At 36.8% G+C, this 17,807-nt stretch overlaps 1 long non-coding RNA gene across 1 annotated transcript in view; it reads left to right on the plus strand.

The window, feature by feature from the left end:
- Positions 1-9,180, plus strand: part of LOC133059155 (uncharacterized) — a 32,233-nt gene extending 23,053 nt beyond the window's left edge. Inside the window, exon 3 of the long non-coding RNA XR_009693487.1 lies at positions 8,972-9,180. This is a non-coding gene — a long non-coding RNA (uncharacterized LOC133059155). The remainder of the gene's footprint in view (positions 1-8,971) is intronic.
- The last annotated feature ends 8,627 nt before the right edge of the window (positions 9,181-17,807 follow it).

Genomic DNA, 17,807 nt, shown 5'->3' on the forward strand with positions numbered 1-17,807 from the left:
AGGTATTAGAACTCTTTATACGGGTACGTCTTCCAGTGGTCAGTCACTCAGCTAAGATTCTGAAATGATGCTAAAATGCTAAAACTACATGATTTGAGCCAGGAATTGTGTGAGATCTCTTCACAGGAAAAAAAAAAAATCTGAAGGGAATGGTATATAAGAAAGAATGATTGAAACCAGAGCAGATTAAAGTGCTAACATATCCTATATGTTTGTAAATTCACTAGTGACTCTCTGAGTGTAACCTGCTGAGGAGACATCTTAGCCATTAGAAGTTAATTCTTTATCATACCTGCTGCCATGTAAATTGACTTGCTAAAGTTGCTGACTCTGAACCTTTTTTTCCTTTAAAGAATAGTTTATCATACAAATTTGGGAATAGTGGTTCACCTTGGTACATTTTTGTAGCAGACATTTCCAGCGGTCAGTCCAGAGTTTCATCATCTGCATGGACAGAACTTTCATCCCCTGGTGGATAGATAGAGCCTGGATGGCTGCAGAGCCTGTACCAGAAGATGCTGGCTGCTGTCTAGGCTCCATAAATGTTAAGTTATTCTATGTGCCTCAAATACATACAAAAAAATCCCTTTTATGTTCACATGACATTAATTTTTAGAAAGTACTGACCTTCCAGATATCTCTTCTCCCCTTCTTTCTTAATTCTGATATTGTTTGGGGAAGTACTGTGCTCAATGAAAATATTTACTATACTAGTTGCTGCTAGTGATGGTCCCAGTGACAGAGTCATTGCCAATAAAATGTAGCACAAGTGTGCTCGGTGGACTTTCTGGGGAGCAAAATTTCCTAGAGTAATGGGTTTCAAAATGCCTGGACCATCAGCATTAATATACCCCGAGTACATGTTAGAAATGCAAAATTCTTTGTTTTTATTGTTGTTCAGTCACTAAGTCACGTCCATCTCTTTGTGACCCCATGGACTACAGCACACCAGGTTTCTCTGTCCTCCACTATCTCCTGGAGCTTGCTCAAACTCATGTCCATTGAGTTGGTGATGCCATCCAACCATCTCATCCTCTGTCATCCCCTTCTTCTGCCTTCAATCTTTCCCAGCATCAGGCTCTTTTCCAATGAGTCAGTTCTTTGCATCAGGTGGCCAAAGTATTGGAGCTTCAACAACAGTCCTTCCTATGACTATTTAGGGTTGATTTCCTTCAGGATTAATTATCTAGGAGATAGTTAATCAGAAATATGATACAGGTCTCAGCAATCTTTATATTTGTATCAACAAGTGTCCAGATGATGCTGATGCTTGATAAAGTTTGAGAACAAATGTCTTAGACCTAGAGTAATGGACCTTAAATCTGGTTGAAAATAGGAGTCATCTTTGGGTGACAAATGCTCATATTACTGCCAGAGATTCTTTTAATTGACCTGGGTAGTGGGTTGAACTAACACCAGTCTTCTGGTTGTGATACTGCCCTCTAGTTTCGCAAATTGCCACCCTCTGCTCCCTAGGTGATTCTATAGCCTGTAAATGTTGAAACAGCCTGGTCCCTGATGGTGCATTCCTCTCAAGTGATTCTGTAGCATGTAAAGATTTCAAGAGCCCAGTTCCCCAACGGCACTTTGAACACTGTTCAGAGTTATTCAGTGATGGAGAAGACCCAAACCGTGCCTGCATTTCTGCTTCAGTTCACTTGTTTGTTGAAAGCCTCACTTTAAAAGTAAGTAACAGGGAGAGAAATGCCAAGAATCTTATGCTTCCTTTTATCCATTTCCCCACCTGCAGTTGTCCTAGAAAATGAAGTAGGTTAGATCTCAGAGGTATAGAAGACATTTTAAGGATGGTGGCAATGATAACAGAGTTCTGGAGCAATAAAAGAAGCTCTCCCTAATGTTCACTGCAGGATCCTTAAACAAGGGAGGCTAGGATTTTTACATATGTTCATGTGTTCCCTGCCCCAGCATTCTCAGGAGGTTGTCCGGAGGCCTTCAGCTAAGGCTGGCAATGGATGTGCCCCAGCTTGAGGTATGCTAAGTAAGCAAACTCAGTAGTTTACAGCTGGGGCACTGTGGTTTGTGGCTGTCCAAGTTTACTTGTTTATTGGCCTCTAGGCTTTCCTAAATTGTTGGAGAAGGCAGCCAACAAGGAGCACAAGTGGTTGAAGCAGGAATCTGAGCAGTGTTTAAAAAAACTGGGTTGTGGTGAATGAGCAAGACTGGGTGGAGCTGATGCAGTTAGTAAAAACACACATTAGCCGTAATGGTGGTTTTGTTTCCTAGTAGGGGTATGCACGCACAGCTCAGAATAATGCTCAGGGAGAATTCAGCACGCTCCACGGCTTTGTCTCTGGAGGTAACATAGCTGAACTAGAAAACAATTTGCTTGAAGTCAGTTTGATTAACTTATGGAAGTTTGTTCCCCTTAGACCCCTCAGCTACAGAGAATTGTAATGATTTAATGTTTGCAGCTTTGCAAACTCAAATGACATACACACCAGTTTTTAAAGAAATGTAAAACCCTTCCTTATTTTTAGTAGCGACATAAAATAGTTGAAAAACATTTTTACTTCTAAGTAAAGAAAATCAACTGTCTGATGTTAAAATTGTTATCCAATTAATATGATAAATGATGTCTGCTGAAGGGAAAAGAAAAATCACATTTTCAAGCTATATATATATATATATATATATATTTACCCATGTGTTAGTCTGGGTCCTCTGAGGAGCAGAAGACAAGATGGACATGAAATAATTTTACTAGGAGAAGAAAGACATTGGAGAAAGAATGGGAGGAGAGCCAGGAAGTGTGAGAGCAGTTTGACCTTTTGTGATGGAAGGATGGGAGGAAGGCTGGTTGAATATTCTAGACTGCTGGGAGCTTAAGGAAGTGTTTCCAAAGCTACTGGGAAGTCTGTGAGCTAAAGGTGGACATTAGAAAATTCCTGATGTCTCAGAAAGGAACCTGCTCTAGTGTCCCTCTTGGTATTCCTCCTAGTATCTTTGTGGTCTACTCTTGCACTTACTAGTACAGATTATTATACATCAATGTATAAATAGGTTACATTCAGTTCAATAATACTAGCTACTAACAAACAGGATCTTTTTTAGGTAGAGATGCTTGTATAACAAAGAGATGTTCAATGATTCAGTTCTCCTCCACTTTCATATATTGTGAAATCTTGTTGGTACAGCATGTTCAAAAGGTCATTTGGACTTCACTTGCCAAAATTTCTTCATTTTCATATTAAATCTTTCTCCATTTCTTTCTCCATTGCCAGGAACAATTAAAGAGCAATATATTCACTTCATGTTGTTCTTGTGATTACAAGCCTAATTTTTTTTAAAAAAGTCATTTGTTAAACTGCAGTGTGGTTTGCATGCAAATATTTTTAAACTATGAATGACTAGCACAAAAGAAGTTTTATTTTTACAACTGGGAAAGTAATTCAACATGAATAAATGGCTGCCTTTATGCAATTGTCAGTTTTGTAACAGAACAGAGCAGCTTAATGATAGCCAGTTACACTTAGCAAGGCATGCAAAGTTAAATATCATGATGTTAATAGAGCATTAGTCACAAATATAAGTATAAATACAAATGCAATGATAGCACTTTATTCACATAGTGCTGTGGGATAGTTAGGTAGCTGCCCAGATGATTAATACCGAGGATTCTCAATCCTAGCTGCCTAACAGAATCAAGGAACCCCAAAGACATGTATCAGCGCCTGGATGTCACCATTCTGATCCAATGGATTTTGAGTGAGGTTCGGTGTTTATGTGTTTTAAATGAAAACAATCCATACATTTATGGTGAGTTTTTGGACTATTTTAAAAATGAGAAAATAATTATCACAGAGAATATTTGTTATTTTAAAATGTGATCATGATTGGTACAGACACTCTGGAAGACATTTTAGCAATTTACTACAAAACCAAACATGCTCTTATCATACGATTCAGGTAATAGTGCTCGCCAGTATTTAACCAAAATGAATTGAAAACTTATGTCCACACAAAAGCCTGCATACAGACATTTATAGCAGCTTTATTCATAATTGCCAAAACTTAGAAGTAAACAAGGTATCCTACAGGAGGAGAGTGGGTAAATCCAAACAATATAATATTTTTCAGTGCTAAAAAGAAATGAGCTATCAAGCCATGAAAAGATGACTTTTTCTTTTCATCTAAAGAAACCCTGAGAGCATTATTACTAGTTGAAAGAAGGCAAGCTGAAAAGGCTACCTAGTATATAATTTCAACTATATTGCATTCCAAAGGGCAAAAGAGTAGAAATAGTAAAAAGATTTGTGATCAGGTAATGATTGGGGGAGGAGTGAATGGGTATAACACAGTTTTTAGGGGAGTGAAACTATTCTGTCCTATACTACAGTGATGGATACTTTCCATTAAGCACTGTTTCAAACTCATACAGTTTCAACACTAAAAATGAACCCTAAAGTAAAGAAAGTGTGGACTTTTAGGTAATAGTGATGTATTGATGTAGGTTCATTGATTATAAGAAATGTACCACCATGGTGTAGGATGTCTGTAGCTGGGAAGGTTTGCATGTGTGTGGGAAATCTCTATACATTCCATTCAGTTTTGCTGTGAACTTAAAACTACTCTAAAAATAAAGTTTATTAATTAAAAAAAAGCATGAGTATGGGCCTAACCCTAGATTAGGGAAAATGGGTAATTACTTGATTTAGGGATAAGAATTGATTGTAAATACTCTTATTTCCAAATCTCTTTCTGTGTATCTACCATTTAAATATTTTCTTTCCAAATTTACATATAGAATGTAAATTTTAAGATAATTCACTGTAAATAAAACTTCAGAATGATGCAGTAGAAGAGTTTATTTGAATTCAGGAACACAGCACTTCTTAGAGGAAAGAACACCCAGGGCCTCAGTCCTATTGACAATTGATCAGCCTGTCCCTAAGCAGATTAGTAGCTGATCTCAAGTAGTTACATCAGTAGAATTTTTACAACAGAGACATTTGAATAAAGAAGGATTGTATCATTGTTTCAGATGAGGAAGCTGGAAAATTTATAACCATGAAAACTGATCAGTTTCCTTCAAGGCTGGCTGTTGAAATATATTTGTTTTATTCACAGCTACGAGGCAATTAGAAAACTTCTCCAAATCTAAAATCATTGAAAAGTAAAACTTTTATAGTATAAAGTAGGATGCATTTGTTTTCTTTTTATTAAAATATAATTTCAATAAAATATTTTCTCTATGAATGGTATGGTATAATTTAAAAGTTTAATGGTTTAGGGGCTTCCCTGGTGGCTCAATGGTGGAGTCTGCTTGCCAATTCAGGAGACACAGGTTCTATCCCTGATCCAGGAAGATCCCACATGCCACAGAGCAATTGAGACTGTGTGCCACAACTACTGAGTCTGTGCTCTAGGGCTAGGGAGCTTCAACTACTGAGGCCCTTGCACCCTCGAGCCCGTGCTCCGCAGCAAGGGAAGCCACTGCATACTGCAACTAGTGAGTAACCCTGCTCACCGCAACTGGAGAAAAGCCCACTTAGCAACGAGACCCAGCACAGTCAAAATGGAAAAATAAAATGAATTATATTTTAAAGTGGTTAATGGTTTAGGAATCTTATAGACCAGGATGCTAGTTGTGGCCTTACCTTTTATTAGCTTTGCGTGCAGGAATGAAATGAACATCTTTGGACCTCAGTGTTTCAAACTGCAACATGGAGATCGCTATAATTCTCAGACTTTCAGGGATGTTAGGAGAGAGAATGTTAAGAGAGAGAATGCAACTGGAATAGAAGTCTGTATTTCATGACTTGATGCTATTGAAAAGCACTGAAGAGTTGTTTTTTTTTTCAAATGTCCCTCAGCTTGGGTTAGAATGATGTTTTCTTCTGCCTGGATTGAGTTTATGTATTTTTCTCAAAAAAAAAAAAAAAAATCATCCACAAAAATGATATGTGTCTTTTGTTGTACATCACATCAAGGGACTATGCTGTCTACTGATATTACTGATGATGGCTTCAACTAAACACAGTATGGGATACTGGAACAGTAAAAGAACATTAGTGGAAAATTAGTAAAATTTTTAATAAGGTTTGTAATTTAATTAATAGTGTTGTTTTAGCATTAATTTTCTTTTCTTATTAATTGTGATATGGTTATATAAGATTTTAACATAAGATGAAACAGATTGAAGGGTATCCAAGATCTTCTTGTACTATGCAGTTTTCCTATAAATCTAAAATTATTTCAAAATAAAAAGTTTTAATCAGTGCAAAATATTAGCAACATGTACAAGGAAGGTGATTGTGGGGCCTGATAACCTATCAATGAGTAATAAATTTCTGTCTAGCCAAATGTTGGTTGAAGTTTCTCTGTATAGATGTTTAACATTCTCCACTACACCAGATAAAACCTGGCCTTACAAAATATAAGAATACAGCATTTGATAGCTCTTGGTAAAATGCTTAAAAAACAGTTTGATAAATAACTAAATGTATTCCATTCCCATCTCCTCCAGAATTAAAAATGGATTACAGTAGGATTTTTTTTCCCCAAGTTTGCTTATATATTCTGAGATTACTTGTTCAGAGTTTAATGCTATGACAATTTCAAGTCTATATGGCTGTCCTCCAAATGAACTAAAAAAATAATTTTAAACATTTCATCTGCCTTTCCCAGAATCCTCATAGAGTTTTTCTTTTGTAATATGACTCTGGACCAATTCAATTACATCTTAAAATCAGAAAAGGTTCAGGCAAATAGTGTAAGATTAAATCGCTTTTTTAAAGGCAGCTGGAGTTTATTAAGTTGAAAGATTCCAAAGGCTTGCCTCAGAGTGTTTTTAGAGATTTGCATTTGAAAATAACGTAGGAAAAAAAGAATATTATTTGTTTAAAAATGCGTTGCCATTGATATTAAAGCAAATGTTAAAAATAGACAAAGAGCCTTGCTTACCACTTGTGGGTTGTTTGTGGCTTTTTTTTTTTTTTTTCAGTGCTATAACTAAGTTTGTGTTGTTGCTTTTTATATGAACTGTTTGAATCAAAGCAGCTGTTTTTGCTGAGACAATATGCCAATTTTGCTAGAAATTTTGAGGACATGATTTAAATGGCAAATCCTTCTAAGATATTGTATAAGGGCTATCTAGGCCAAATTAAATAAGTCCTATAGTACCCAGGATCCCCCTGTAGCTTCAATAAATGCTATTTATGGATTAATTTATACATTAATTTATGGCATTAACATTTGTATATCCAAAAATACAGGCTTGTCCATAAGGGTGTGTATGGTTGAAAAGTCCTAAACGATAAGTCCAGGGTTGGTTTGTTTGTTTTCATACAGACATACTTTATTTCTTTCTTTTTTTTCAAGCCACAATTCAGTCTTTTTTCAAGTTTTAAAAAATGTATTGTTTTGTTATCTTTGTAATTGTCCTTTTAATCTCTTTGTCATTTAATTAGTTATGACCCTCATCATCTATTAATTCATTCAACTATTATTTATTGAGCACCAGTTACTGGGATTCCCAAGTGGTGCATGTGGTAGGTAAAGAATTTGCCTGCCAGGGCAGGAAACGCAGGTTTGACCCCTGGGTTGGGAAGATCCCCTGGAGGAGGAAATGGCAACCCACTCCAGTATTTCTTGCATGGAAAATTCCATGGACTGAGGAGCCTGGTGGGCCATTGTTCATGGGGTGGCAAAGAGTTGGTCACGACTGAGCATGCAAACACACACCAATTATTGTTCAGGTTTTTCTAGAGAAATTCTTTCTAAAATGGAAGGTTGTTCCTGCCTCTCACTTGTTAATCTCTGTCATTGAGTCTCTAATTTTCAAGAGAAAACCCAGCTTTAACTTAGCAGTAAGGCCCATCATGGCATGGTGTTACTGAAACCAATATACATACATACAATATGGCTGTGGTTCAAAACCTATCAGAATACCTGTGGTCTCCTAAACTTATCATGCATTTCCCATGACCCTACTCCATATGAAATTCTTCATCACAAAATCCAGCTGCCTTTTGCACATTCTTTAAAAGTCAGCTGAAGGGCCACTTTCTCTGGTGGCCCAGACGGTGGGCTCAGACGGTAAAGAATCCACCTGCAATGCAGGAGACCTGGGTTCAATCCCTGGGTTGGGAAGATCTCCTGGAGAAGGGAATGGCTACCCACTCCAGTATTCTGGCCTGGAGAGTTCCATGGACAGAGGAGCCTAGTGGGCTACAGTCCATGGGGTAGCAAAGTGTCGGACATGACTGAGTGACTTTCACTCACTCACTTACTCACTCAAGTGCTTATAAAATAAAATAACAGTAATGAATGAAATCCTGATTTGGTTTCTGATCTAATCCGAAGGGCTTTTAAGAGACTTTGATCCTGAGGTGAGTGTCTAGAGCAATAATGGCAGATAGAATGGTCTATTGAAACTTCTGGTTTCTTTTCTTTAAAAAAAAAAAAAAAAGGAGTATAGTAGCTTTACAATGGTGTGTTAATTTCCACTGTACAGAAAAGACAACAGCTATATGTATACATACATACCCTCCTTTTTTTGGATTTTCTTCCCATTTAGGTCACCACAGAGCACTGAGTAGAGGTCCATGTGCTATACAGTAGATTCTCATTAGTTATCTATTTTATTTATTGTTTAGTCACTAAGTCATGTCTGACTCTTTGTGACCCCATGGACTGCAGCATGCCAGGCTTCCTTGTCTCTCACTATCTCCCAGAGTTTACTCAAATTCGTGTCCACTGAGTCAGTGATGCCATCCAACCATCTCATCCTCTGCTGCCCCTCTCCTTTTCGCCTTCCATCTTTCCCAGCATCAAGGTCTTTTCCAATGAGTTGGCTCTTCATATCAGGTGGCCAAAGTATTGGACCTTTAGCATCAGCATCAGTCCTTCCAATCTATTTTATACATAGTATCAGTAGTTTATATTCTGTCATTAATTTGGTCAGTTCCTGGAATGCCAAGAGACATGTGTGTTTTTGTTTTCTCTTTAGGGCAGTGAAGATGATGGTCTTTCTCAAACTCAAGTAATCTGCTAATCCAGAGCAACCCATATCAGGCTTGCTTTGAGGTATCCTGGAATTCTTGCTTAATCAAGAATCTGTGTCCTGTTCTTGCCTCAATAACATGCATACCTTCACCAAGTAGAGAAGAATCATTACAAAGATAGAGCACTCAATCAAATCAAGAATACTTGGTTAGTATACTGTATTGGTCTTTATCTTTCTGGCTTACTTCACTCTGTGTAATTAGCCTCCAACTAATAAAAATAAATGAAAAAAAAAAAAAAAAAAGAATACTTGGTAACTAGAGAAGAAAGCCTTCTCGACAATTCCTAACCAAGAGCTCAGAATAATTCTTGAGCATAGCATGAAACCCTCAGTGAAGAGTGTCCTCTTCCATTACCACATGCTGGGTTTTAATAAACACCTCTGGTGGCTTACCTCAGACCACCTATATCAGAGTTGACCCATAGTTATTCTCAAGAGACACACTCTTTCTTACCCTAATGTACTGCTGTCAAGTAAGTTTTATTACATTCACTCTCAATTTTATTCCCCTATGAAAGTTTCTTTTAAAAAAAAACCAGGTAACCATTTCCTCTTCCCTAAAAACTTTCTCTTCCCTTACCAGCAATTAGGAAATCAATTCTGTACTCAGTAACTAATAGCTCCTGGGAGAATTCTAACATAGCTGTTCCCAATGATTTGTTGCTGTTTACATAGCAGTGGGACCCCCAGTATACTGGTATTTTAATTTACATATATTTTCTATCTTTACTATTAATCTCTAAGTATCTTGAAGGAAATATTTATATTTGAGTCATCAATTTACCCTCCACAGCACGTTGCACTATATTTTTCAGATAGAGATAAATAAATATGGGTTAAGTTACTGATCCAATGAAATAAGTTTCATATTCATGACTTTAGAAAATGGTGAGTACAGTGTGACTTTCTGAAGCTTCTTTCTGTAGTAAAACTCCCTGTGAGTCTCATCAGTCCATCAACTTTGAGAAAAATGCTAATTTTTTACTTGTTTATAGCCATAAACTGTAGCAGAATAATGAAATAATCTTTGGTTCTATTGAGCAAATATTACTAAGATATATCCTATTATTAATTGCTTATTATTAAAGAATCAATATCCTTACTGTTAAAAAGTTTCAGCATTCATCATTATTTTGATTTCAATAACTTTGTGTATATATTTGGGAAATGGAGTATTTGGGAACATTTTCAGGTTCAAGTTGGTCCTTTGAACTTGCATTAGCTTTCAAATGGTATTGGAAATACACTGTGCAAAGTTAACCTCTATTGTCTTTTGTGGTTTGATCATTTAATTCAAATAATACCTTTTATTTGCTCTGTGGAAAAATGTTATTTCTTATTGTATAGAATATATAGAGCATTTGCCATTTATCTAACATTTAAAAAACAATGACTAGCATCTTAAACTGTTTTCTAGAACCTAAATAATGCAAGCCTTCAGAATTTTTTTTTTTCTTTTTTTTTCAGTGGGTTTTGTCATACACTGATATGAATCAGCCATGGATTTACACGTCTTCCCCATCCCAATCCCCGCTCCCACCTCCCTCTCCACCCGATTCCCCCGGGTCCTCCCAGTGCACCAGGCCCGAGCACTTGTCTCATGCATCCCACCTGGGCTGGTGATCTGTTTCACCATAGATAGTATACATGCTGTTCTTTTGAAATATCCCACCCTCACATTCTCCCACAGAGTTCAAAACTCTGTTCTGTATTTCTGTGTCTCTTTTTCTGTTTTGCATATAGGGTTATCATTACCATCTTTCTAAATTCCATATATATGTGTTAGTATGCTGAAATGTTCTTTATCTTTCTGGCTTACTTCACTCTGTATAAGGGGCTCCAGCTTCATCCATCTCATTAGGACTGGTTCAAATGAATTATTTTTAATGGCTGAGTAATATTCCATGGTGTATATGTACCACAGCTTCCTTATCCATTCATCTGCTGATGGGCATCTAGGTTGCTTCCATGTCCTGGCTATTATAAACAGTACTGCGATGAACATTGGGGTGCACGTGTCTCTTTCAGATCTGGTTTCCTCAGTGTGTATGCCCAGAAGTGGGATTGCTGGGTCATATGGCAGTTCTATTTCCAGTTTTTTAAGAAATCTCCACACTGTTTTCCATAGCGGCTGTACTAGTTTGCATTCCCACCAACAGTGTAAGAGGGTTCCCTTTTCTCCACACCCTCTCTAGCATTTATTGCTTGTAGACTTTTGGATAGCAGCCATCCTGACTGGCGTGTAATGGTACCTCACTGTGGTTTTGATTTGCATTTCTCTAATAATGAGTGATGTTGAGCATTTTTTCATGTGTTTGTTAGCCATCTGTATGTCTTCTTTGGAGAAATGTCTGTTTAGACGATTATCTCAATAGATGCAGAGAAAGCCTTTGACAAAATTCAACACTCATTTATGATTAAAACTCTCCAGAAAGCAGGAATAGAAGGAACATACCTCAACATAATAAAAGCTATATATGACAAACCCACAGCAAGCATCACCCTCAATGGTGAAAAATTGAAAGCATTTCCCCTGAAATCAGGAACAAGACAAGGGTGCCCACTCTCACCACTACTATTCAACATAGTGTTGGAAGTTTTGGCCACAGCAATCAGAGCAGAAAAAGAAGTAAAAGGAATCCAGATAGGAAAAGAAGAAGTGAAACTCTCACTGTTTGCAGATGACATGATCCTCTACATAGAAAACCCTAAAGACTCTACCAGAAAATTACTAGAGCTAATCAATGAATATAGTAAAGTTGCAGGATATAAAATTAACACACAGAAATCCCTTGCATTCCTATACACTAACAATGAGAAAACAGAGAGAAATTAAGGAAACAATACCATTCACCATTGCAACAAAAAGAATAAAATACTTAGGAGTATATCTACCTAAAGAAACAAAAGACCTATACATAGAAAACTATAAAACACTGATGAAAGAAATCAAAGAGGACACAAACAGATGGAGAAACATACCGTGTTCATGGATTGGAAGAATCAATATTGTCAAAATGGCTATTCTACCCAAAGCAGTCTATAGATTCAATGCAATCCCTATCAAGCTACCAAAGGTATTTTTCACAGAACTAGACCAAAGAATTTCACCATTTGTATGGAAATACAAAAAACCTCAAATAGCCAAAGTAATCTTGAGAAAGAAGAATGGAACTGGAGGAATCAACCTGCCTGACTTCAGACTCTACTACAAAGCCACAGTCATCAAGACAGTATGGTACTGGCACAAAGACAGAAATATAGATCAATGGAACAGAATAGAAAGCCCAGAGATAAATCCACGAACCTATGGACACCTTATCTTTGACAAAGGAGGCAAGGATATACAATGGAAAAAAGACAACCTCTTTAACAAGTGGTGCTGGGAAAGCTGGTCAACCACTTGTAAAAGAATGAAACTAGAACACTTTCTAACACCATACACAAAAATAAACTCAAAATGGATTAAAGATCTAAATGTAAGACCAGAAACTATAAAACTCCTAGAGGAGAACATAGGCAAAACACTCTCCGACATAAATCACAGCAAGATCCTCTATGATCCACGTCCCAGAATATTGGAAATAAAAGCAAAACTAAACAAATGGGACCTAATGAAACTTAAAAGCTTTTGCACAACAAAGGAAACTATAAGTAAGGTGAAAAGACAGCCCTCAGATTGGGAGAAAATAATAGCAAATGAAGAAACAGACAATGGATTAATCTCAAAAATATACAAGCAACTCCTGAAGCTCAATTCCAGAAAAATAAACGACCCAAGCCTTCAGAATTAATGGAAATGATAAGACATGATTTTATGGTAAAAAGTAACTGCTTTTACTGAATCAAGGATATCTGAAACCGCAGAAATATTTACTAAAAGCCAAATGGTTGACTTATTCTCTACTGCTTTGAGAAGGTAATAACAATGCTTAATTCAGATAGTAAAAGAAAATCAAGTCCTACCTATCTTTCTCTGGAAAGTTCTTGATACCAATTTGTTCAACTTGCACACATGCCAAGTTGTTTCAGTCATGTCTGACTCTCTGTGACCCCATGGACCATAGCCTACCAGGCTCCTCTGTCTGTGGGATTCTCCAGCCAAGAATACTGGAGTGGGTTGCCATGCCCTCTTCCAGGGGGTCTTTCTGACCCAGAGATCAAACCTGAGTCTCTTGTGTCTCCTGCATTGGCAGGAAGGTTCTTTATCACTAGAGCCACCTGGGAAGCTCTAAGCCACTTTTATTCTGGATAAAGTGCTGGACTAGACACCTACAGGACTTCCCCAGGGGCTGAGCAGTAAAGAAGGAATCTGTCTGTGATGCAGAAGCTGCAGATCTGAATTCTTAGCCTATCTCTGTGTTATTCTCTGAATCAATTGTTTGCTTTGTTCATGAATTTCACAGTCTAACATGTATGACTATATGTGTCCAGCACATAGTTGAAGCTTAGCCAATGTTTGTTGAGTAGATTAATTAATGCTTAATAAGACTTTGATCAAGATTTACTCATCTCTAAAATTAAATATCATGATGGTCAAGTTTCTTTCTTGTTCTATGATTCTGAATTAAGCCCTTTTCCAAGTTGCTACAAATATAAATCTCAGAGTATTTCGGGGTAGAGCAAAGTGGGCTACTTTTTTTTGTTGTTATTAAAAGTATATATTCACCTTTCACCAGTGGCTATTAATCTTGGAGAAATGAGGGTTTATACATGACTTGTATTTTCTACATTCTTAATGATAAAGGCATTTTCTCGAAAAACTATTTTCAGGTTGGAAAAGGGTTGAATAATAGGAAGATCAGAGTCCTTATATTTGTGTTGCCCTCTAGACTGAATTTCTTATTTGTGAAACATAGCTCACAAGATGGTGTTTCTGTTTCAATAAAGTTCTACTATCTTGTTTCCTTACCACCACCAAACATGTTTCAAGGTTAGTTGCCAAAACAACATCACCATTCAAAATCACAGTCATCGTCTCCCCACCCTAGGAGCACACTGTAACAGTTCTTTTACAACAATATCGGTCAAGGTTGAAACAATTCTTTTGGTTTAAGCGAATATATCAGTGAATTAGTGTTCGTATAAAGTAAGATCTAATGATGAAGGTGATCTTTAAAGTAAGAATGTTCTAATATTCATTTTAACTCTTGACAAGCCATTTATCCCACCATTTGGAAAATATACACATGCAGACAGCCTCTGTTTCCCCACTTCTCTTTGTCTTAGACTAGTGTCCTCAGTGAAGTTGAGGGGGGATATCTTTAAAACTGCCAAATTATGCTGAAAACAATATGAGCTAAAATTCCTTTGACTGAGATTAGATGTTTAATTATTTGCTGGGAAAATATCAGGGCAATGAAAGCTATTGGTTAAATATAGACCCTGTTAACATAGACCACCTGAGTGTGAATTTCTCCTCCTTAAATACCTGATGATCTTGGGTCTGGGCTCATCTTTTAAACTGAGTCAATAATGGTATATGCTTGTTTGTGATATATTTGTGTATTCAGTAAATTGATACATATAAAGTATTTAGAATACTACGTGACAAAGTATACAGTGGAAATTAACTGCTATTATTATTTTATGATTATTATTATTGCTATAATAATTAGACTCTTGAGAGTCCCTTGGACTGCAAGGAGATCCAACCTGTCAATCCTAAAGGAAATCAGTCCCGAATATTCACTGGGGGACTGATCCTGAAGCTGAAACTCCAATACTTTGGCCACCTGATGCAAAGAACCAACTTATTTGATAAGGCCCTGATGCTGGGAAAGATTGAAAGCGAGAGGAGAAGGGGACGACAGAGGATGAGATGGTTGGATGGCATCACCAATGCGATGGACATGAATTTGAGTAGGCTCTGGGAGTTGGTGATGGACAGGGAAGCCTGGTGTGCTACAGTCCATGGGGTCACAAAGAGTCAGACCCAACTGAGCAACTGAACTGACTGACTGATTATTTCTATAATTATCATTATTTTGAAAGGAAAGCTTTGAAATAATCTTTATTAGGTACAATACCAGTATACTTCCTTATACAGCGTTGTCAAGTATTGAGTTTTAAATATTTGTTCTTTGGCATTATATTACAATATTTACATGATGTAAAAATCAATAAAGTATCCTTTTGGAAATGGCCAGATAACTTTTATTAGTCCAGTTCTCTCACAGATATTTTTAACAGTAATCCAAAGAATAAATATTTAAAACTCAATACTTGACAGGAAAGTGTATTGGTATTGTTGATATTGGTATGTTGAAAGACATAAATTTAAGTATACAAGGAATTCAGCAAAGCCCAAGTAGGATAAATACAAAGAAAACAGTACCTAGGCAATCTCAGTCAAGTGCTGAACACTAAAGTCTTAAAAGATTAAAAAAACATCACATGAAAGGAAGCAATGAGTCAAATGATCTCAAATTTATCTTCAAGAAAAATGGAGTCCTGAAGCTAAGTGGAAATGCCATCTCGGGTGAGAACACCTCTGAAGAATGAAGGCAAAAATAAACACACTTGCATATAAAAGAAAACTACAAGAATTTGTTGCCAAAAGATTTGCACTACGTGAAATTATAAAGAAAGTTTTTCAGATTTAAGCAAAAGGATGCCAGATGGAAGCTCCGATTCAAAGCTCCGATTCTCAGGAAGGAATAAAGAGCCCCCCAAATGTTTTTTACAATCCACAATAATGCAATATTTGAAAAATCTGTACAACCAAATACAAAATTGAATGTTTTAATTTGTTTCTACATCACTGTCTTCAACTATGCTTGAAAAATGTCTACCCTATTAACCCTAAGACTTCTCAGTCAGTCTTTTGCAGTTAAAAAAAAAAAAAAAAGTTCTTTCAATATGCTTAACTTCTTAATCTCATATCTAGTTAACACTCAGTCTTCCCCTTCCACTCCTGCCAATGACATTTTAGCTGACAACTAGGAGTGGCCTGTTCTATCATTCTTCTTCTTTCTCTTTCCTCTGCCCTTTCTCTTATGTTTCAAAAGAAAGGGAAAAATTTTTTTAAGCATACAAGATCTTTTGATTAGCAAGTGCTGTGATTATCTTTTTTGGTGGCTTCTGACACAGGTCAAGACTCTGCAGACTCTGGTCAAGAATTCAGAGCCTGGTCATTCCCTGGGGCCTTTGAACTATCTCACAGTGCATCTCATGGACTGGGTCTGTGATGGGTTTTCAAGAAAACTTCATTTTGGACATTCATCGATACCTCCTCAGCGACCTTTTCCAGCTGGATATTCTAAAAACTACATACTTCTGGGAAAACCTCTTTGCCCAGGTTTTATAAAATATAGGACTGCACATCTTTAGACTTCACTAGGCTGCTCAAGACTGTCTTCTTTCTTCTATGTCTATTTAAACCACACACAAAATATCTCTCAACCTGACTACTCAAAACTTGTCAAGCTGCAGGTTATTTCACTGTGGCCTCTTTTCTCTGCTCAGACATTCATCCTCACCCCTTAACTCTTCTTCCATTGAAAAGGACAAGACAGATCAGAAGTCTCCTCCTAAGTGGATGAACAATCAGGAATGAGCTGCTAGTCTTTTTTTAAGCCTTCTTAGTTGGCTGTAAGGAGGGGATAAAAATATGTCTCCATCTTAATACCATGCAGGAACAGAGAGAAAAGCTGTGGGACTGTCCCTCTGAGTCATTGTCTTACCACTGAATATATATCCTTGAGTTTCCTCCTCCTTTAGAACTTTGTCTGGAAGAGATTAATAGGTAAATGACTGCAAAGGCAGTCATTAATGGGTAAATGACTGCAAAACAATACTTTTGACTGCCTGTATTTAAGTCCTAGGGAACCTTTCTGAACCTTTTAATGTTGACTGCTTTAAAATGTAGAAGTAAGTATCAGCTCTCTGTATTCATCTTTGGACCCCATTCTCTAATTCTGAGGCAACAGGAAACAGAACTCAGCATTCTGTTGCAAGTGTACACATCAAAATCTCTTAGATACAAGATCCAATTCTTCTGTTTTAAATCTTTTTTTCTTGTTTGTAAGATAGAATAAAATAAAAGACAACTTGTTTAGCATTCTTGGAAATTCTAAATTTCTGTGTGTTTTGTCACTGCTAGCAAACATTAACAGGATATGCATTTTGAGATGGGTATCAATCTAAACGCATTTCAATCTCAATAATCTCAAGAGCTCTTGACTACAGGTCCTATAGCCTCAATGCTCTCAATTGCCAAGTTAATCAGGCATGTCCATAAAAGGAATCTTAGGGTCAATGCCAACGTCTACAATTGTTTAACTTTGAGCTAATGGTTTTATTAATGACAAACTATGTACTTAGCACCCACATTTATGGCTTCACTGTCACCTACCTTAATGTCTTCTAAATCTGTATCCAGCTAGTCTTATCCTGAGTTCAGAAAAAAAAGCTATATGCAATGCTCATGTCCAGTTCAGTATAATTAAAACTAAGCATATCACTCCTTTCCAATTTTTCTATATCTATATTAATGATTTCCAAAATATGTATTGAGAATTACTCTCATGAATTAGTCCAATTCATGGAGGTAAATGGATAACAAAGAAATATTACATAAGATGTTAAGTTCTATGCAAAAGATTAATCAGGGAACAGAGAATGAAGAGAGTGCTAAGTCCTCTATGTGGTGATATCTAGGTTGATATATGAAGGAAAAGATATATATGATATATGAAGGAAAAGAAAGCTGAGCACCAAAGAATTGATGCTTTTGAACTGTGGTGTTAGAGTACACTCTTGAGAGCCCCGTGGACTG

This window comes from Dama dama, chromosome 7 (assembly GCF_033118175.1).
Source record: "Dama dama isolate Ldn47 chromosome 7, ASM3311817v1, whole genome shotgun sequence".
In the NCBI taxonomy this organism is placed as follows: Eukaryota; Metazoa; Chordata; class Mammalia; order Artiodactyla; family Cervidae; genus Dama; species Dama dama.